The sequence below is a fragment of the Peromyscus californicus genome, unplaced genomic scaffold (genome assembly GCF_007827085.1).
Source record: "Peromyscus californicus insignis strain IS unplaced genomic scaffold, ASM782708v3 Scaffold_24__1_contigs__length_46423439, whole genome shotgun sequence".
Taxonomy (NCBI): domain Eukaryota; kingdom Metazoa; phylum Chordata; class Mammalia; order Rodentia; family Cricetidae; genus Peromyscus; species Peromyscus californicus.
In genome coordinates, this window is record NW_026294535.1 from 23,538,062 (window position 1) to 23,561,535 (window position 23,474).

General features: G+C 39.1%; 1 long non-coding RNA gene across 1 annotated transcript; it reads left to right on the forward strand.

The window, feature by feature from the left end:
• The first annotated feature begins 5,906 nt into the window (after positions 1–5,906).
• LOC128119747 (uncharacterized) lies at positions 5,907–22,271 on the forward strand. The gene is made up of 2 exons (XR_008221662.1): positions 5,907–13,056; positions 13,791–22,271. It is a non-coding gene; the product is annotated as an uncharacterized LOC128119747 (long non-coding RNA).
• The last annotated feature ends 1,203 nt before the right edge of the window (positions 22,272–23,474 follow it).

A 23,474-nucleotide genomic window follows, 5' to 3' on the forward strand; every position in this document is an offset into this window, starting at 1 on the left:
AAAGAGGGTTGGGGACCCTCAGAAAAGAAGTGTGGCATGAAGGTGCTCGACACAGAGCTTTTAACTAAAGCACAGCATCTCACTTCCCTTGTTATGCCAAACTTAAAATGCAAATTATCCTGTGTAGAATTATGCTTGAGAGTGTGGCTCATTCCAAGCTGGTGTCCTGGATGGCCGCAGCAGATGGTGGCCAAGGTAAGGCTTGGCAAGCTCTCCCGAGTCTGCTAATATCAGCAAAGGTGCTGGCTGAGGTACTTGGCCTCAGACGTAGACTGCTGTGGCTTGTCCTTGACCTACATTAGATATGCATGTGTGAGCAGCAGGGGTTCATCAGAGGCTTCCAAAACTAGACAACAATCTTATTTACAACAAGGATTTAATGATAGAAAAAGATGATAATTGGATCTGCTGGATACTATTGATTAATCAGTGTTTGCTGCTTTTATAACTTCCAAGACAAATGCCTACATGCAGTGCAGAGCTCTTCTAGGTTCCAGGTTTAACCTGTTCGTACCAGTCATTGAATTGTGTGGACATTGCAAGAATTTGACCACTGTAAGTAGGAAAGATCAAAACCCAGCCGTTGGCGCTGTACCAACGCAAATGCTTTGCTTTCCAAGGTTGTACCAGTATCTCAAATACACACTGGAGAAGAGAATAGAAGTGGTCTGCCATGCTGAATGCACAAAGATAAATTGAACTCCTTGTTGACAGATGCCTTCCAGTGAACAGCATGCTGGTGAAGAGCCTAGAGCCTTCATCAGATATCTTGCCTGTCTACATCCATGACTTTCTACCTCAGAGGTTCTGGTATGTATTATATTTAGCAACAGCAACTATGGGGTTGTAGGAGTTAAGTTATGTGCAGAATAGCTGCCTTTTAAATGTGAGTAGGAGACAAGTGTGATTGTCTTTGGTGTTTTATTAATTTGTCGGGCATTTTGAAAAATGGAGAAGCACTCTAGACTTAATGTTGAATTAATTTAACTTTGGAAGAGCTCCGTGACTCATGTTCATTCTTAAAACAGACAACCAGGCTACACCTGCTGAAAGCTCCGCCCCAGGATTAGGCACACTGTTCGCTGTGTATAATGTGAGCGAGAAACTGGGGAGAATGTCACATTTTTTGATTTTTTAAAATTTTTAACAGTAAGAAGGTGTGAATCTAAGGTTAGAATTTTTTTTTCTTGTCTTTGAACTTCAACCCACATGATGGTTTCATAGGAAGACCTCACTTAATTCCGGGAGCCTGATTAAAGAAACCGTGACGAAATGAAAAGCATAAATATTTTCCTTTCATTTTTTGTGGGACTTTTGTTACATTTCCATAACTTCTGTTAAGAACAACATTGAGTCACGCATAGGGCTGCCAGTCTCACTGAGGCGCGTTATTAAATATGTAAATGTAAAACTTGGTGAGTTTGATATGCATATGACATGAAGCCTCGCTGCAGTCCCCAGTAATTAGCATCCCCTTCAAAAATGTCTTCCTGGCCCTCTGTAATGGGTCCTCCTGGTAGCCCCTGCACTGATTCAAAGCAGCATCTGATTAGCTTTTTTGCTTACAAAACAGTCTGCATTAAAATAATAATAATAATAATAATAATTATAATTATAATTATAATGAGGGTCCTAAACAGTGCTCTATTTTTGTAGTTTTTATAGTCATCATAATTACTCGGCAATTCATATGTGTTAGTGCAGCATTTGTAAATAGTTTGTTTCTACTGAAACAGGAATATTTTATTGGATGGATATCCTTTATCCATTCATTCATTTGTCAACTGTCATGTGCGATACTCTCAGTCTTTGGCCACAACAAGAAAGCTTCTTTTTAAACATTTGTATCTAGTCTTGTATGAGTCGGTGCTTTAATTTTCCATTGGTGAATAGGAAGGTGTAAAATGGTTGAATCGCATATTAGAAGACTATTTAATGTTTTGGGAGCTTCGATATCTGTGAAATAATTAGACACTGTAAGAATGTCTTCCTGCTAAGATGGCAAAGGAGCCTATAAAGTCAAATTAGAAGAACAATAATGCCTTTCCAAGAAATTCGGTTGTGTCCCGGCCGTATCCTGAATGCTACTCTGCTTTCAGAGCAAACCCTCTCATTCTTAGTGGATGTATTTGGTATCTGTTGTACCTCAACTATCTCTACTTTATTCCTACATGTCTCTTACAGGACCAATATAACAACTGTGGTGTGTTCCTTAAATAAACGTTGACAACTTATAAACCCAAAAAGTCCTGAAAATTTGCCAGTTTCAAAATGTCAACTCCAGCTAACTTACTGTGACTTACTTTGTAATAGCATTATCAAAGTAAGTGCTTATCAGATGTTAGCACATTAGAACCTGAACTACAATGCTTCTCTTGCATAGACTGCACTCTCTTGATGGACTGTTACATCAGGTTCATTCTATTATGGGGCTTCCAAATTCTACTGATATAACTAGAATACATGTATTTGATTACATAAGCCCTGCAAAATCACACTGACACCATTCCTATATCCACTTAAGCCTGAGTAAAACCCAGTAGTAAATATTTATGAGAATAATGATGGCCATATCTCAGAGTTTGCAATACTTTTAAATGTTCAGGTAAGTAGCCTATCAAAGAAGGATACTCATATTTAAGAACTCGGAGTAAGCAATGAAACTGATTCCTACAGTGTGGTAGCTCCCAATGGCGAGGTGTTCTGTCAGTTTCGTGAAGAACTAGATAATGATTTTTTTCTTCAGTAAATATGTACACAAAAGTAGTTGGCATTTTTTTAAAGTGAAAATTAGTAGCATGCATGGATGGTTATATCATGAGTGAGTTTTATGGAATCCCCCCCTGTTTCTTTCAATTACAAATGATTTGAACAAAAGGATTTAAATTGTTTTTTTGAATATTTTTTCATTTGAGCATTAGGTGAGGAGCTGGCTCATATCATGTGTAGCTGATACATTGCTATGCTTACTTAATCTAACTAAGACACAAGAAGCTCTACATACCTCTTTTCAAAATTAGCTGAACAGGGATATAAAAAAAAAATCTATAAAAAAAAGTCTTTATGTTGTCCAAAGCTGAAGAAATCATTTGGATCACTGTAAACATGTAGATGTTTTCTGCCCTGCAAAGAACACACTACACTTCTAAAAGATGGTGGAAATATTAGAAATACTGACTGGTAATTGAAAGCAAAAAAATAAATAAATAACACCCATTTAAAAAACAGTCACTGACCTCAGGAACTTTCTAAGATGGCATTTCCTATGCCTCCCCACAGACCCAAATTTGGAAGAAGCCTTTTCCTTTTTTGTTTTCCTCTACAGAAACTTCCAACTCAAGTGTCTCTTTCTTTTGTTTAAGAAAAGGAAGAAGGCACATTATGCGTAATAACCCAGCAGAAGCTTTCTATCGCCTCTTACAGTATATTCTTTCAGTAAAAAAGTCTTAAATATCATGGTTGCAAACGGTGGCTACAGCTAAGCTGTTTGAAGCTTCTGTTAATACGGTATTTGTAGCAGGACTTTGAACCGGGCCTTCAATCCCAGCTAGTTAAGTAGCTGAGGCAGCAGGATTGCAAACCAAAAGCCTATCTATAATGTAGAGTGAGTTGTATTATTTGTTAAATATCTTTCTTAAACATTGCTCACATTTCACTCCTGAAACTGGATTTCCTTTTTATAATGAAAACACATGACTATAGCAATAACTCAAAAGTTTAGGACTCCCAAATAAGATCTCACAGGTACGAACTGGATGAATTTTACTCTTAAAGGAGACAACATCATCTTCTTTTGTTGTATTCATTGGAAACACAGTTGTCCAGACAGCTCCATTCTGCTGTGTCCAATCCTCCCAGGTGGCTGAATTAATAGCCGACTCATACCTGCATTGAAATAAAAGATAAGAGATGAAAGAATAGATCTGCTGTAAGAATTGCTCGTGATTTTGATATGTTATGAAAACTGAAAGGATTTAAGACTCTTTCATACTTTTTGACTACCAGTAGAAAAGATCAATAGTTAGTAGAAGCTATTGAAAACTCAAAGTTCATGAAGATAGAAATAATACTTGAGGTGACGGAGGAAATGGAAAGCAGGAACAGAGAGATGGAGGGGGTGGTGGGGCTAGAGATGAGGAGTAGGAAGTCACATGGAAACCTGTTACTTGTAAGGTAATTTAAAAGTGAAAATTTAAAAAGAACATGTGGAGAGCCAAATCCAAAGTCAATGCCCTTGTGTTATTATTTTTAAGGTGATTACCACTGCCATTTAAACTTTATGGAAACATAGGACTGAATCTGTTCCAACAAGGCCCCACCTCTTAATCTTTCCTTAACAACTCATCAGCTGGGGGATAAGCATGCAAATGTATAAGCCTATGGGGAGCATTCTCATTCAAACCACCACTAAACCTGTTAGGGAACACATTAAAAACCAAGGCGAATAGGCCAATTTGGCCTGAACTGGTGTGGGTACAAATGCCATACATAAGATGGACTTGTGTCCTCCATGTGAACTTTTAGGGATAATCCCTCTTACCATCTTAAGCCTGTGCACAGTTGAGCATGTGTATGATTAAACTCGGGTGTATTGTGGTGGTACATAACTTAAATCCATCAAATTTGAGAGCCACTACTTGTAATAAATTTTTTTCCTTTTTTGACCCTACACGGTCATCAAAGGAGCAGCCTCAATTGAGAAAATGCCTCCATAAGATCAGGCTGCAGGTAAGCCTGTAGGGCATTTTCTTAGTTAGTGACTGACAGGGGAGGGTCCAGCCCATTGTGGGCGGTGCCATCCCTGGGCTGATGGTCCTGGGTTCTACAAGAAAGGCGGCTGAATAAGCCATGAGGAGAAAACCAGTAGGCAGTATTCCTCCGTGGCCTCTGCATCAGCTCCTGCCTCCAGGTTCCTGGCAGGTTTGAGTTCCTGTCCTGACTTCCTTCAGTGGTGAACAGTGGTATGTAAGCATAAGCTGAATAAAACCTTTCCTCACCTAGTTTCTTTGGTCATGGTGTTTCCTCACAGCAAGAGTAACCCTAACTAAGACAAGACCCATAAAAGGAAGCCCAGTTTTGGGGCCCTTGAGAATTTTCATTTAGGTGAACTGCTGTTGCTCTTGATAGTGTTGTGAACAAAATATCTTTGCACTTTGCAAACCCATATCAACTTGTTTCAGGTCCTTCTGTAAGTTGTCAGAAAGCTGGAAACACCCAGGCTAGCCCTTGACCACTGATAACAATGCTGCCCAGCACTTTATATGTACACAGTAGTTTCCATTGATAAAACATGTGACTGCATGGATGACTTTCCATTTTAATCCTCTCACAGTTGTTATAATGCTATGACATGCCATGTTCCTGATAAGAAAAATCATTTTATGGACACGGTTAAAGAGAAACTGTTAGAGCTTTCCAGTTAGCAAACACCCCTCCCATGATAGTTTTAATGTAATTGGTCCCCATATCTCATAGGGAGTGGCACTATTAGGAGGGTGGCCTTGTTGGAGGAAGTGTGTCACTGTGGGGGCGGGCTTTGAGGCTTCCTATGCTCAGGATACTACCCAGTGTCTCCGTTCATTTCCCGTTGCCTTCTGATCAAGATGTAGCCAGCACCATATCTGCCTGCAAACTACCATATGCTCCCCACCATGATGACAATGGACTGAACCTCTGAAACTGTAAGCAAGCCACCCAAAGTAAATGTTTTTCTTATAAGAGTTGTGATCGGCTGGAGAGATGGCTCAGCAGTTAAGAGCACTGGCTGCTTGCTCTTCCTGAAGTTCTGAGTTCAATTCCCAGCAACCACATGGTGGCTCACAACCATCTGTAATGAGATCTGGTGCCCTCTTCTGGCCTGCAGACAGAACACTGTATACATAATCAATAAATCTAAAAAAAAAAAAAAAAAAAAAAAAGAGTTGTGGTCATGGTGTCTCTTCACAGCAATAGAAACCCTAAGACACCCCCTCACATTTTATGTCACTCTAGTCATGAGCAAAAGAAAGAGTAAATGAGACACCAGAAATGACACCGTCCAAGTTTTCATGAACGCAACATTTTACCTGGTTTAATTTTTTCTATTAACATTAGTAGCCACACAGTCCCCTATTGAGAACTCTCAGACTTCCATTCCCTAGCACTGGGAATAAATCTTTCCTTGTACAAACAGACCTGCCTAAATGGCATCAGGGACCAATGTGCTTGCTGTACTCAGTTTTAAGCCTAGGAGCCATGAGTCAGATCTGAAGAAAAAAAAATTAAAACTAGTCATGACCTTCATCCCAAGGTCTTCTAGAAGACATATTGTATTAGTTTTCTAATATACTAGGTGGCTTAGAACAGGAAAAATATATTGTTTCACAGATGTGGAGTCCAAAAGTCTGAAGTCTAATATCAATATTTCCAAAGGGTCCTGTGAGGTTCTGGTAGTTTCTTGCTTCATGGCAGCATAATTCTAATTTTCATAGGATTTTCTTCCTGTTGGCACATTTCTGAGTTCAGATCTCCTCTTTCCTAAAGGCATCAATTTTTGTATTACTGTCCATCCTAATATCTCCTTTAAAGTCTTTCAGATTGATTTATTTTATGTGAGTATTTTGCCTACATGTATGTCTATGTACCATGTGTGTTCACTACTACCTTATTTTAATTTATTTAAAAATCCCTAGTGTTAGAAATGAAATATCTGTTTGGGGGGGGACACACAATTCAATTCACTACACATATAAACTTCAAAGTATCTCATGCATAGCTAGAAGTCCATTTCTGTTCCTTCTCATGTCATCATACTATATAACTCATGTCATCATATAACTCATGTATCATCATACAATATAACTCATGTCATCATACAATATAACTCATGTCATCATACAATATAACTCATGTCATCATAAAATATTGTAGATGAAATTCTAAATGGTCTTATTAAATAAGAAACAGAGCCAAATGCAGAGTTAAAAGCCCAAGAGATCAGAGCACTAGTGTAGAGCCTTTAGCTTACCACTCCCTGCCGTCCTTCCCCTGAGAAAGAGACCTTCTCCTGTGTGACCTGTCTTTTTATTGCCTTTCTGTTCTACCTTCTCATTTGCTCTAAACCCAACCACATGATTTCCTTGTCACTGCCTATCTATACAGACCTCCAGGTCTCTATGGTTGGTACTGGGATTAAAAGTTCGGGTCACTGTTTGGCTGTGTCCTTGACCACACAGAGACTCTCTTTGCCATGTGATCGGATTAAGGGTATGGGCCACCACCGCCGGACTTCTGCTAAATGGCTTGCTTTTAGCTCTGATCCCCAGGCAACTTTATTTATTAACATACAAATAAAATCACATTTCAGCACAAATAAAATATCACCATACAATATAATTATGAACCAAGCCCAGCAGATTTCCACTCACATGAGGTCTTAAACTGAGGCTACATAAAATACCACCTGCACCTACCCTGCCCAAGAACAATGAACCAATCAATGATGTTGATGACATCCCCAGTTCCTGATACAGCTAATAAAATTCAGCACAATGAATTCTTTGGGATGTTGTCTGAATATGAGAGTATTATTTTCCCTCAGCATACTGGAATCTGACCATATTCACTTCTTGGAATATTCAAAGTGCATAGTTCCAGTTGGCCTGTGTCTTTGTAATGGAAAAAAATGGAAGAGAGAGAGAGAAAGAGAGAGAGAGAGAGAGAGAGAGAGAGAGAGAGAGAGAGAGAGAGAATGGCTATGGGAACTTCTGTGGAGGCCCACAGAGGCACCCTAGTGAGACCTTACTCAAGGTCAGAGAGTCTGAGCTTGCTTTACCCAGTAGGGCTGCATAATGGGATGATTTGGCCATGAACGTGGTTACCAGGTGTTTTGAAGGATCTATATTTGGCTGTATGTTGTGCTTTGATCTTGAAAGGGGGTGGTATTTTGCCTTGCTCCTTGGCATTGTATAAAAAGCCCTTTGGAATAAACCTCAAGGTGACTGGGTATTGACCCAGGGCCCTCCTGAAGCTATCCTGTGTCTCTGTCTTTCTCTCCATCTTCGTCTATATTTCTATCTAATATTTCCTCATTCCTCTCTCCTCCTATCAAGGACCCTTTGAAAGGTGGGAGCTGGACTCCCACATACTTCCTCTTCTCTTCACAGACTGTCTCCATACTGTGAGTTGGCTGTACTTACAGCTCTTACGCACAATCATCAGGGTGGCTCTCATTCTCCAATGACCAAATTCTCCAGGTTTGATACTTTCCATTGGTTCTCTGCAGAAAGCAAATTTATGTGACTAAAAGCTACTCTGGTCATTGGTTCAGAATATGGACAGTTTTTAATATTTTTTTTATTTTATGGGTACAAGTATTAACCAAGAATAGTCATTACAATTGTGTCATTTCAGCAACATTTGAGAAATAACAATAATATTAAAATGATAGAAATTACACAAAGGGTCTCTAGCGCAAATTTCTATCTTTTTTAGCTTAATTACTTTAATGGATTCTTTGGGAATTTCACATCATGTGCCCCAATCCTGCTCATATACCAGTCCCTCCATACCTGCCCCTCACTCCTGGAGTGTCTCCCAACAAAAGAAAATTAAAAAAATATTAATAACAAAACAAAGCAAACAAACAAAAAACATCTTGCTTCTTAATCCTTCCTGCCTCTCCAACAGCTCTTCATTCATCTTAGTGGCATTGGGAGCTGTGGTGTGTTGTGTGGTATACCCTTTTGTCTACTTAACTTTACTTGCAAATGTTGATTGTGTAATAAGTTGTTGGTCAGGTTCAAGGCCTCTGACTTCTGGTATATCATCAATGCTGGACTCTTACTGAGACTTGTCTCAGATACCCTGAAGTATGGAGATCCTACAGTTATGGTTCCACAGGGCCAGTTCCTTCATGTACTGCAGCAGGTCATAGATGGGGTAGATATTGGGGTGGGCCAACTCCAAACCCTGAATGTGGGTCTGAGTGGTAGCTGATTTGGTCAATCTGGCTGCTGAGACCAACCTTAAGAGATAGCTCTTCTATGTCCAGGCTATGGGGGCCAGCTCTCCCACACCAGTGATGAGGGGTGGGGCCATCTCTCCCAAGTGTGGGGCCAGCTCTTCTGCTGCAGTGGCCAGCAAAAGGCATGACCTGCTCTCTCAGGGCCAGTAAAGGATGGTGCTGGCTCAGCATTGCCCTCGGATTTCAACAGACATAGTTCTTATGGTCCTCTCTGGTAACATGGGCCATGGAGATCAACTCAGATCCCAGCTGCAGTGAGACCATTGACCCAGAAATGACACTTGGCAGCAGCTCAGGCCTCATCATCACCATGGCCCCTGTGGCAGCACAGCCCTCAGAAACCAACCAATATGGTCTCAGGTGGCTGACCAGACCCCAGGTATCCAAATGACCCTCTTTGGTAACTGGAGTCACAGACAGCAGTGCAGTCCCTAGCTGCAGTAGGGCCCTGTAGCAAGCTTTCTTGTTGGACTATCTTTGAACCACCAACTCGAAAATAATGACCCAGAGACTTACTATTAGTTATGAAAGTGTGACCTTAGCTTAGGCTTTTCCCCAACTAGCTCTTACAACTTAATCAACTCACATTTTTCTAATCTCTGTTCTGTCATGTGGCTCAGTTACCTCTTCTTAGTACTGCGTATCTGACTTGCTCCTAGTCTCCAAGCGATATCCACCGTTCTTCATCCCAGAGTTCTCTCTCTGCCTAGAAGTCCCGCCTATACCTCCTGCCTAGTTATTGGACATTTAGCTCTTTATTAAGCCAATCAGAAGGCACCTTAGGCAGAGACACATCTTTACAGTGTAAACAAATATTCCATAACAAGGACCATGGACCCAGACATCACCCTTGGCTGCAGCTCACGACCTGACATCATCATGGCCCTGGGTGGCAGAGTAGGTCTGTATGGTCCTGGCTGCAGCCTGACCCTCAGACACCAAGCTGGCCTCAGGTGGCAACCCAGACCCCGGGCATCTGCACAGCCTTCAGTGGAAACTGAAGTCATTGAGATCATCACAGACCCTGGCTTCAGTAAGGCCACGGACTCAGACATGGCCCTTGCCTGTCACTATGGCCCCAGGTGGCAGCACAGGCCACTTAGCCTGGCCCCACTGGCAGCATGGCTCTCAGACACCAACAGGGACAGTAATAGTAAAATGATATAAATCACACAAGAGGTCTGTAGTGCAAGTTTCTTAAGGATTGATTTTTGTAATACTTTCTTCTTTCTGTACTGGGTTTGTAGAACTAGAACTTCCTGAAGTCACCTAATGAACAATTTGTCCTAGGTTTTGTTGTTAAAATTGTTTTAAGCCTACTTTATATCAACCTTGAAGACTGGATAGGACCCAATATAAAGGCAAAATAATAGTCCATGTATCAAAAGATATCACCTTTGGCCAGAGGATAATTTTGTTAAAGAAAAACTTCTAATCATGATTGTGTTTACAATCATGATGTAATTAGATAATAAGAAAACTGGTATCTAGTTTTATGGCTGAACATTTAAATGGTGCTAGAGTTGATGAGATTCCTAAGGATGAACCTGCTCTGTTAGGGTAAAAGAAAAGTTGCAGGGAGAAACTAGTAAAGTTTTGCCCTCTTGGGTGCATCACCTTCAAAGCAGTTCACCTAAAGTCATGATTAAAGTTGCAGAACTTTAATCAGCAAACCAAGGAATATAGATGTTCTGACCCTAAAATGGGAACCACATAAGTATTTCAGCCGGCTTTACGTTATGTAACCCATAAATCTAGATAGAGCTAGTGAATAACAGGGCAGGTCGTGCTTGCCTAGTGGGAAGCAGATGCTTCATAATCTCACAGTGACACAAGATCCACTGCGCTACTTCTCCCCTGACTTCTTTTCATGTGAGCCTCCAGTATTGATGCTTTTATTATAGAAACATAGTATGTTTACGATTACAATATCAGATGTAGAGAAACTAATAGAAGACCTGCTTCAGTTAAAAATCTGGAGTTTCTTAGATGTTTACATCTAAGTAGGCTTCGAAGCAGTGAAGGAAAGTCAAGTGTATGTCTTTGATGCGATCCATTCCCTCTTAGCGCTCTTAGAAAAACAGCTCAGAAATTCTGTGCAAATTAATTACTACTGTGGCATTCTGTGCAAATTAATTACTACTGTGGCTAGGTTTTGAGGGTTCATTTTCATGCTCTCAATTTGCAGACTGAAATATCATTTCATTTTTAAAACATTAGCATTTAATGTGTCTTATGTTTTATACCTGTGTGTTGACAAATGTGGTTTGAATTTCTTTAGTGCAGATCAGTTTACAAGTTTACAATTTAGTGTCTGTGTTAATGTGGCATCTTTTTTTTTTTTTTTTTTTGGTTTTTTGAGACAGGGTTTCTCTGTGTAGCCTGTCTTGGAACTCACTCTGTAGCTCAAGCTGGCCTCGAAATCACAGAGATCTGCCTGCCTCTGCCTCCCAGTGCTGGGATTAAAGGCGTGTGCCACCACCACCCAGTTTAATGTGGCATCTTAAGTTACAAACATTTACAAAAGCTGTTTGAAGTAGAAAAGGATAAACTACTGTGAATCTATTAAATTTTACCCCTAAACTATGTTATAGGAAATTTTTTTCATGCTTTATTAATAGCATAATATAACAATAAATTTAGAAATCAATATCTTGACTCTTTTAAAAATTTAAAAATATTGTGTGATACAAATAATTATGATTGACATTAGTATATTCTTTACAGGGAATATATTATTCCCATAACTAAAAAGACTTATCTAAATTCTTTGCTTTCGTAAGAATGATTTTACATTAGTGGCTAAATAAGTGGAGCATCCACATGAGTCACATGCAAAAATCCTTCTGTGCACACAGAACTTTTAGCAGCATGGAATATAGTCTGTTCTATGAATCAAAAACCATTAATCCAGTATAAGAGGTGACATTTGATCATTGTTCTTGATTGAAATTATTTATCTGTTTGCAGTATTTTGCTGTCCCAACAATTACTGAAGTTCTGAGGCATCATTGATGATTTATATGGAGTGTGATGGGGATATAAGCACTTGAGTGATTATTATCTTGCAGATTTACAGTTTGACTACTTATGGCATCCGATTTGGGTGTGTGATTATGGAATTACTCACTTACCACTTTAACAGCTATTAAGGTCTCTGAAAAGGAATTTAAGTGTTCTATCTTGGGGGCATACTGCAGATGACAAATACTCGCTCCCGAGAAACTAGGACATACCATTTTCAGGATGAAACACTGAAAAAAAAAATCAATGCTGCTTGTAGGCCTTCCTTCAAATGGCCCAATTAACTGCACTCATGTCCATTTACTCCATTTGTGATTCACGAAAACAGAATTTTAAATATGATTTATATTTTTAAGAGTGAAAATACATGATGGAAAAATCCTTAGTTACTGACTCAAGGTCACACAACATTTCTGAGTTAGAAACAGAAACTCAGTTTCCTAACAGCCATGCCTCCCAAACTGCTGGATGATATCTCTAGAAATTGCATCTGTGAAATTACAATCAAGACAGATATATTTAAGCCCTTGCAAAGCTTTGCTTGCACCGTAATTCCGTATCTCAGGCTGATTATTATATAGTCATTCACAGCAGGTTTTTGGACTGTCCATGCTGGCGCAGCATTTGGCACCCTAATAGAACAAACAAGATGCACACTTGAATAAGTTCGTATTTCTGCATTGAGCCATCTGGGTAACCCGTATGATCTCTTTTCTGGAAGATGGGCTTATTTCTTACCTGGCAACGTTAGGAACGGTTAACTTTCTCCAGTTTTACATGTTTAATGACAGTCAATGAGTGTATCTATCATCCCACACTCAAGATATTAGAGTCACGGAAAAGGACAAAGGATGGGAGAAGCATTTAGAGCTCCAGTAAATGTTTACTGGAGTTAATGAAAATGGTTCACATTTCAACTGCTTACAAGCTGTGTGATTTTGTATAATTTTCTACTTTATCTCTGCCCCATCTGTTTGCTGATGACATGAAGAAGAAAATGGTTCATAACTTACTTCTAAATCTTTTGGGTAAGTGTGGGGTGTTCGGAATCCAGAACATTTGGGATTTTAGGAAAGGACTGTAAATTCTTCTTGTTTTATAATCAGTTATTACAGTAGTTGGAGAGAGATGGGAGTGTTAATCAGTTCAGGTTAGATTTCTGGTCATGAGGGAAATAATGAAAGCAAGAGGGCCTTTCAAATTTTTTAGATGGAGACTCTAGATCTGGGAAAACATGAACATCCCAGAGCAACTTAAATGAGAAAATGGATTGCACAAGGTTCCTAGAAGAGTAACTGTGTTTGATATGTTATCCGTTATTGTTATAGCATTACACATCTTATTGTACCTTGTGAAATGTTATTGTTTGTTTTAACCATTTTGTTTACAAGGACATAGCATACATTAGCTATTATATGACAGATGTGTCTTGGATGAATTTGCATGGTTTACTGACAATTTGTGTCCTGTGGGGGGCGGGGGAAACTAAACATCAAAAATAGTGAAGGCATGAAAGAAAGGAAGAAAAGAGGGAAGAAAGAAAGGAAGGAAGAAAAGGAGGAAGGAAGGAAGGAAGAAGGAAAGAAAGAGAGCATGGATGTTGTGAGTTGAATTATGTGTCTGGATTATTTTGCTTAATGGGATGATCTCCAGTTCTGTCCCTTTCCATGAAGTACGAAAATGATTTGGGGGTAGGTATGAAATCTTACTACATCACTACACTCTTCCTAATGTAACCTTTGATAATTTTTTTAAATCAAAGATTACCAGCATCTATCCCTGTGTCCCGTTCCCAGCACAGAATAAAAGAAAGAACAGAGGGAAGGAGAAGAAAAAGGAGGCTGCAAGGAAATTCTGGAAGGTACCTGAGAGGTGATAGCTTCTCTTCCTTTGTTTCCTTCCACATTTCTAAAAAACAGCTTCATCTGTACTTTGTTGGCCTCAGATTCCTTCTAAGAGTAATCAACCATCTTCTGATTGGTGAAGTCTCACTCCACGAGATAAAACCTATACCTGACACCATTCTTGGCCCAATAATCAATGTCCAGTCAGGTTATAGGCCCTGGAGGAGAACCTACTACTATTCTCTGTTAAATGGACATAGTACTGAACTGACTCCCAGTGACTTATCGTTTTACCCATACATCAATGCATCTTTCAGCGCTCATCAAAGAAGCTTCTGTTTGCAGCAGATGATGATCAATAAAGGGACCCACCATTAGCTAAGGTGCAGAGAATAAGAGGTTTCATAATGCTGAGCACTAGCTAGAACATATAGAAGGCACCCCAACTTCCCAAGGCTCAGTGGTCATTGTTGATCACTGTGGAGGGGACAGAAACAGCGTAAGAGCCAGCGGTGATGGATGACTAGAAGGAAACACTGTCTTCTGGACATATGAATTTACAGCAGTTGTGACTGCATTCACAAGACCCGGGAAAACTAAGCTGATCCAATCTCAGCACCGAGATGGGAGATACACATGAAATCCCAATCCTAACCTTGGAGCTATTGGCTGTTTTTAGCTGCTGGAAGGAGAGTTCTCTCTTAGAATGTAACACTGGGTAAGTCAACCACACATCAGTAGAAGACCATCTATCAAAAGAACATTGGGGCAGCACAAATTGTTTTTGACAGGTTAAAAAAAAACAAGGACACAAATTTGGGTGTGTAGAGAAGGGCAGAGGGGCTGTAAGAGTTGGGAGAGGGATGATGATTAAAATGTGTAAAAATCCTAACTAATAATTTTTAAATAGACAAATTAAATATTTAAAAAGAATCCAACAATATATGCAGTCCCCAAATTGGGTTGAAGTGTATAATTCCTTGGTCACAATATAATTTGAGATTTAACATAACACACTTTTGGTTTCTAAAATGAGATGGAAATATAAAATTTGCATTCTCTCAAGTCACAGCATGAGACTGCTTAAATTGCAGTTGGATGTTTATAGCCACTTTCTCCTAATTTTCTTTGTGGTACTCTCACTGGTTTGCTACATATTAGAATTCACAACTCTTGGCTTATATTGTATTAATGCATCTTCTCAAGCTGAGCATCCATTGCAAAAACAAGACTAACAGAGACATAAGTGGCTATGACATCCCTGTTTCATCTTTTTTTTCTGTACAGCAAAGGGAAATTAACCTGTTATTACAACACAAGAGCTCCTTCACGACTTTTTGTCTGTTACTCCAACTTTATCTCTTGCTGCCTTTTTTAAAATTAATAATCTGTAGTATACTAAAAGTTGACTTTCAGCACAAAACCCTGATGCTGTATTGGGTAGGGACTTTCCATTCCTATTCTTCTATCTTATCTTGCGATGCTGCCAGTCTTGTCCTGAGCTCAAAAGACCCTCCATCAAGTCAGGCTCAGAGGAATGGTAAAGCCTTTCCCTGGACTGAGTGTGGAGGTTGACAAGTGTATTCCTTATTCAGGGTGAAAGCAGCCTGAGACTGCTCAGCTACAGACACTCCTTAATGAGATTAGGTCTTATATATAAGCACACTGATTTTCCTGGCTAACTAGGTGAGTCTCCATCAGAGTCAATAGCCCGCCCAATTCCAGCTTTTCTGTATGTCTATTGGTTATTTCTTCACTCCCCATTGCCCCAGTCAGGTAAATCCTAAAGCTGTGCAGGTCTCCACAGAGTGGATCCTTTGACAGGCTCTTCCCTTATGCCCCATGACTTTGAACAGGAAACTGTAAGCTCTTGAGGTCAGTTTTTGAGAATAGCAACGTTAGCAGCCACACACGGTGGTTGCTACTGCTGCTACTGTCTGCAGCCAAGGTTTTAAAAGAAGACAAGGATGTGGCTGCTATGTTTAAAGTACAGAGCAGTAAGTCTCCAACTTGAGAGTCTACAGCTATAACTCTGCCTTCTACAGTCCGGTGTGATAGATTCCCAGCTCTCCAGATCTGGAATGGTAAACCTCTGGTCTGTAAATCTAGCTTCTAGCCAGAACTTGGGGAGCTTCTCCTTGCCTACCCAGGAATGCTTTCTGGGTAGACGCAAAGGCCCCCAGATTGGTAACAAGGAGTTGTTCATTATCACTCATCATTATGAAAATACAAATTAATGCTCACACTTCCTAGAATGATGAAAATCCAAACTGTACCCTATCAATAACGGTTGCCAAAGGTGTGAAGAAATTAGAATCATCTGTTAAGGACCGTAAAAAAGTCTGTATTTTACTTGTTGATGGCAATTTCACATTTTTACTCTTACGGATGTTGATAGAAGACATGTGATTTAATGTGACACAAAGGGTATTCCTTCTAATGTTGGCAGTGGTCAGAGTATTAACATTTTCCTTTTTGCACCACTTCTCTGACCTCTGATTCCCAGGGGTGATGGCTGCACCAAGGGTCCACTGGTGCTGTGCATGAAGCAGATCTTCCAGGCTGGAGAGTCCTAGAATTTTGTATTCTGGTGCAGTGGCATTGAACCCAGGTCCTTCTTCCTCATGCCAGGCATGATCTCTACCACTTAGCTACATTTCCATCCTGAATCTGAATCCTAATGGACTCTAAGTAAATATGCCTGCCCTTACCTCAGAGATAGAGAGACAGAGAGAGACAGAGAGAGATGTCACTATGCTATACAGTAAAAAAACTTGCTTTTTTCCAAAGCTGTTTATTGCACATAAACAACAACAAAAGTCTGAAACAAAAGAGCAGTTGATTCTATTGCTTGCAAAAAGTGTCGGAACTATAAAGACACATTAGAATTGACTCCTAGCACCCACCCACACCACCAATGAGAATGGAAAATGTTATAGCTGCTTTGGAAAATTTTGACAGCTTCTGAGAAAGTTTAGGTCATACTTTTGATACAATTACGTGAATTTACTTCTAATTTATGAAGTAATGAAATAAATATCCACCCATAGATTTGCATGTGCATTCTTATAGAATTGATGTTAATAACATCCCCCAATTGCCAAAAAAAGTTCAAATGTTTTTTTTAATAGAGACTAAACAAACTGTGGAATACTGCTTAGCCACAAGAAATAAGAAACCACAGTTATATGCAACAGAATTGATAGTGCTGGAATATGTTGCGCTAAGTGGAGGAATCATGAAGCAAGAGAGGGTCCATGGTCTAGGAAAATGAAAACTACAGATAGTAAGAAGATCAGTAGCTATTTCAGACTGGCTTGGTGAAGGAGAACCCCGCACAGTGGGGTGCTCCCTCCTGTACCTCAGATTAGTCATAAACCACACCCCAAAAACCTGTTTTCACAGTTATCCTTTATTAAGAAGGGAAGAAAAAGTCAAGTGGTTGTTTTCAGGCAGAAAAACAGCAGCAAATGACCTTGCAGGTGTAAGTTTTAAGAAGAGAAAATGGGGAGGTCTGGCTAGCTTTGGGAATGTATTCTAATGGTTTTAAGCAAGGCAAAGGGAATGGGGGAGAAAGGCAAAGCCTGCCAGAGCCATGCTTTCTGTGGTTGAGCTGGCCAGAGTCCTTTCACTTAGGGGCTGGGATGGATTGCAAATGGTTATGGTAGTGAATGAATTATTCTGAACCTTGACAGGGCTCTCTAAAAGGATCAGAACTGATAGAATGTACGTATATTTGTACATAAAGGGATTTATTAGGATGGCTACAGAATATGATCTGGGTAGTTCAACAATGGTTGTCTCACACTAGAGAGGACAAAAATCCAGTACTTGTTCAGTCCACAAGGCTAGCTGTCTCAGCCTTCCTAACCTGGTGTTGAAGTCCTAGGGGTATCCTGGAGAGCCACTGGTTTTCAGTATACTTCAGAATCTGGAAGACATCGGTTCTGATATTGGTGATGTAACTCAATAACATCATTTTAAAATAGTGTGAAATGGGGGGGGGGATTCAGCCATGAGCACACAGAGTCAGCATGAAACCCTCTTTTTCCTCCCTGTATTATTATGGTCTTCCTCCTCAGGTTACCTGGCTGAGGCACCAAGTAGATTCCAGGCACTTTGCCCAGCACAGGTTTAAGGCATGTTAATGGTTCTCAGTTCTCACGGTGCTTCGGAATCACCTGGAGAGCTGTCTCAAAACAGTAGCATAGAAGAACCTACCTCTAGTTTCAAGAGAGAACAGTACATACAGCCAAAGCAAGGTGTTTTCTTTGTTCCCTAGTTGAGTCTAGTGTGGAGCCAAAGCTGAAGGAAAAGGAAAAAGAAAAAGAAAAAGAAACAAACAAAACCTAGCAAGACAGCACTGTTTTTTTTCTGGAATAAATTTTGAAGCTATTTTGGGAATCTATCAGTATTGCCCACACCAGTGATCACAACCAATCATAAGGATTCACATCAAGAGCCGTGGAAGGAGAGAGAGAGTGCTTATTCTGGTCCATTTGTAAGCCTACAGCTCTAAGCAGGTGCTAGGCTGGAAGGCAGAATCCAAAAGCCACTAGGGAGTTCTCTCACAAAGGGGTGTGCGCAGGAGTTCTGTTGTCATGCTTCCCTACCTAGAGTTTAGGGATTCATGTTGCTGGGTGATTAATTTTATTTCCCTTGGAGGTAAGAAGAGGAATTAAGAAACAGTCCAAACAAATGTACCATACATCTTCAAAGATGTTGTATTGGCTGGTTTTGTATGTCAACTTGATATAAGCTAGTCATCAGAGAGAAAGGAGCCTCCATTGAGGAAAGGCCTCCATGAGATCCAGCTGTAAGGCATTTTCCTAATTAGTGAACAATGGGGGAAGGCCCAGCCCATGGTATGTGGTGCCATCCTTGGGCTGGTGGTTCTGGGTTCTCTAAGAAAGTGGGCTGAGCAAGTCATGGAAAGCAAGTCAGTAAGCAGCATACCTCCATGGCCTCTGCATCAGCTCCTGCCTCTAGGTTTAGGTTCCTGCCCTGTTTGAGTTCCTGTCCTGACTTCCTTTGGTGATGAACAGCAATGTGAAAATGTGAGCCAGATAAACCCTTTCCTCCCCAACTTGCTTTTTGGTCATGGTGTTTTGTTGCAACAATAGAAATCCTAACTAAGATAGATGTAATATATGAGTATTTCCTATCGACTCAGCATGCTTCATTTCCTTTATTAAGCTATTATGATATTCACATATTAGTACTTTGTAACTGGAAAAAATTAAAATGTGGCAAAGAATGAAAGATTTATAAATAATATAGTTGAAAACTACTTCTACACTACCCATTCATACCTCCTTGTTAGTTGATATAGAGGTCCTAGTCATTTCCTGCCACTTTTCTTACACACACACACACACACACACACACACACACACACACACCAGAAATCATAGATGAATGGCACATTACTTATACCTTCCTTAGCGATTTATATGAATCATCTGAATGATTCATCATGATCAAAATATACTTCTTTATAATCTATGTGCATGTATCTAATTAGAGCTTTCTTCTAAATAATTGCCTAAAAGGATGACTCTATCAAAATTCAATTACATATTTTTTCTTTGATATTTGAATTTCTCTAATTTTTGTTAACTCCAAACATACCACATCATATGTTGCTAGATGCATATTCTTGGGTATTGACACTTTGAAATTTTTGTTGGATAAATTCTAAGTAGAATGACTTCACCAAAAGTTGTGTGTGTGTGTATTTGATTTATAGTTATTGCCAAAATATAACTCTTGCAGCAGCTTGCACGTTGTTGTTATGGTTTCAATTTTTGGTCAGCACAGGCTTGAGCTAACTGGCCTATCAGTCAGTAATTTATAGCCTTTACTACACATTACATTTTATTTTCATTTTTTCTTGACTACTAATGAAGCTGAGAAAACTTTTACATGCCTACTGACACTTCAGAATTTTCTTTCTGCCTCTTCTCTTCCCCTGCCATATTCCTGATTTCTCTTGAGGAAGGCCAGCCTGAATAGTTCAGGCTAGCTTTGGACTTGTGATGCTTCTACCTCAGCCTCCTGAGTGCTGGTGTTACTACTGATGGACATAACCATGCTAAGCTTAGAAATCTTTTAAGATTTTCTTTAAAATAAATCTTTATTTTTTTCCATTGAGTTATTGTGGTGGTATTGTGTTCCCCAAAATATTGTGTACCCTAATAAACTTATCTGGGGTCAGAGACAGAACAGCCACTAGATACAGAGGCTAGAAAATGGTGGCACTCACACCTTTAATCCTAGCATTCCAGAGGCAGAAATCCCTCTGGATCTCTGTGAGTTCAAGGCCACATTGGAAACAGCCAGGCATGTGACACAAACCTTTAATCCCAGAAAGTGAGCCTTTAATCCCAAGGAGTGATGGTAGAAAGGAAGATATATAAGGCGTAAAGACCAGAAACTAGAAGCATTTGGCTGGTTAAGCTTTCAGGCTTTCGAGCCGCAGTTCAGCTGAGATTCTGGATGAAGACTCAGAGGCATCCGGTCTGAGGAAACAGGATCAGCTGAGGAACTGGCAAGGTGAGGTAACTGTGGCTTGTTCTGCTTCTCTGATCTTCCAACCTTCACCCCAATAACTGGCCTCAGGTTTGATTTCATTAATAAGAACTTTTAAGATTCCTGCTACAAGTTATTTTTATTTTCTCACCAATTTATAGATGCTCAATGCATACTAGAGATTTTGTGCCTTTATGAATTATACCTCTTGCAGTTTTTGACTCCGATCATTGCCTCTGCCTTTACTGAGTGTTCCTCTTTAGAAAAAGAACATATTTGTCATTAAATGTGACTGTCATCTCTTCTGTGACTTTCTCAGTTTCTCATGTTTGACAGTCCCTATTTAAAGATACACAATTCTTCAAAGAGTTACTAGTCTTTATATTGATTTAGATTTTTATATTTAAAGTTTTAAACTTACATCTAAAATTTAGTTTTGAATAGGGTGTGTAGGTGAGGTCTCTGGTTTTGTCTACAAATATGCACAATTATCTCATGATAAATTATTAACAAATGCTCAACTCTTTTGTTCAGTTCTTATTATTTGTAATTACTAAAGGATGCTCTGTTCTTTGGGATCTTTTATTCTTCCCCTCTGCCTTCTTAAACACTTCAAATTCATTTGATTTTATATGGATACCCTTTCAGTTTCCAGATCTCATGACTCTAAGCTGTGCTTTAAAACTGAAAAATATATGAGTGGCTAATTTTACTTGGATTTTAATTATAGCTTAAGTAATTGTGTGATGTTTAAAGTGTTTGCAAGTGTTTCTAATTTTTCCATGCTAAACTACTCTACAAATACATACTTTGTAAAGTTGAACTACTCTCATAAAGCCAGCAGAGGGCGGACAAGTAACTGTTTTGATAGTGAGGAATTGAAAATAATTTTTAAATGTATCATCTAACTGATTTATGGAATAAGTTTAAAGAATTCAAAATATTTACTCATTTGGGTATTTTTGTTTATCAAAGTTACTCCTACACAACCAAAACTTACCTAAATATTTTATGGCTGCCATATATTACCGAATTTAGGGATGGATCAAGATCTTTTGAAAGGGAAGAATTTGGGGCATAAACAGTTTATGCATCCAACACAAGTAACATGAAATCAAAATAACATGGAGTATATTAGATGTGACTCCAACTTATTTTTTTAAAAGATCAAAGCTAGGGAAAATTGCAAATGATTGTAGAATAATAAACACATATTATTTTCACCATACATTTCATAAGATGAACCGTGCTCTAATATGAGACTAGACATATAAACAGTCTTTTGTGAATAACAGCTATGGATAATTTTAAAGTATTTGTCCATTTACATACACTGTAGGAAACTGGAAAACACCATGATCACGACAAGCTAAAATGGGGTTAACTTAATGAGAATTTACAAATAGGCTGCTGGGTATTTTGAAAACAGTTGTTATTCTCAGGTTGTTTTTGTGTGTGGCCTGCTGCTTATTGCTATTTATAAATATTAGAATGATGGAAACCGCTATGAAGTCGGAGATGCTCCACTGAACCTCTCAGGGACAGTCATTCAATCAAGCAAAGGTTACAGAAGCCCCGGAGGGCATTTATTTGTTATGTGACAACACGGATAGACCTGGTATTGTTGTATCAGTGTTCTTTAAGTCAGGAAGCCTAGTGTTAAATTAATGTCCTATCGGGCCAACTCCATTGAATTTACTGTGTCTGTTTCATTTTTTGTCTTAGATTTAGTTCTCTTTTTTTTTTTTGTCAAGATGTAGTATCTGCTGTATAATTGTGTATACATATTTTAATATGTAGTATTGTGATGTGTGAATATACTTTACAAATGATGATATAAATAAAATTAATTAGGGGACAATAATGTATGTAGAGCGTTTTAAAAATTTACTCTGAATCTAAAATGTCTCACACAAATGCATTTTACGGTATTGAAAAACTTTAAAGTTTAAAATAAACACCCAGATTATATACTTAAATTATTACCATTGGTGAGATTTTCAAGCTTCCATTCAAAAATATTTTACATAATATGAGCATTTTAGTTTTTCACTTTGCTAATGAAAACAAATTTGCCTGCAGTACTTGCAAATTTCTACCTAAGGTTGAGAATACAGTTAAGTTGGAAAGTATTTGCTTAGTATTTGTCAAGCCCAGGTTTAATCTTCATTGTGTGTGTGCGCGCACACACACACACACACACACACACACACACACACACACTCACAGAGTTATGAATCATTAAAACTTAATTATTCTTACAAAATATGATCACTTGAAAATAGGCCTATGCAATATAAAGAAAATCCACACCTGGGGTCTCAAAGTCTGCTGTCATGCAAGCATGGGGGCCAGAACTTATCCCCAGCAACCATGTAAATTTAGGATGGGCATAACAGCCTGTTTGTAATCCCAGAGCCTTGGAGGCAGCGATGGCATTCCTGCAGCAAACTGGTGAGCTAGACTGACTGAAGTGATGAGCTCTGAATTGAGATCCTGCTTTAATCATAATGTAGAGAATGATGGAGGGAAACATCTTACATCAACCTCAGGTACATACATGCACACACATGAACACATACATACAAGTGCATCAAATCCTCATACACGCAAAACTCTCACATACATATATATTTGTAAGATTTGTATATGTATTTTTGATATCCATGTTTTTTCTAGAGCTGAGATATAATCAAGTAATACCTCAAAGCGAATCAAAGAAAAAGAATAGGTATATTTTAGTACAAGAACTTAAAAATATTTTTGCACATCAAATAAACATTATTGGACAGAACATACACGGTCAAAACTGGCAAGATATTTTCATAATGTATTACAAATCATGAGTCACAGAGAAAACTTTTCTAATCCACAGAATAAACTCTCCCAATTCAGAATTTAAATATGAGCCGGGCGGTGGTGGCACATGCCTTTAATCCCAGCACTTGGGAGGCAGAGCCAGGCAGAACTCTGTGAGTTCAAGGCCAGCCTGGTCTACCAAGTGAGTTCCAGGAAAGGCACAAAGCTACACAGAGAAACCCTGTGTCAAAAAACAAAACAAAACAACAACA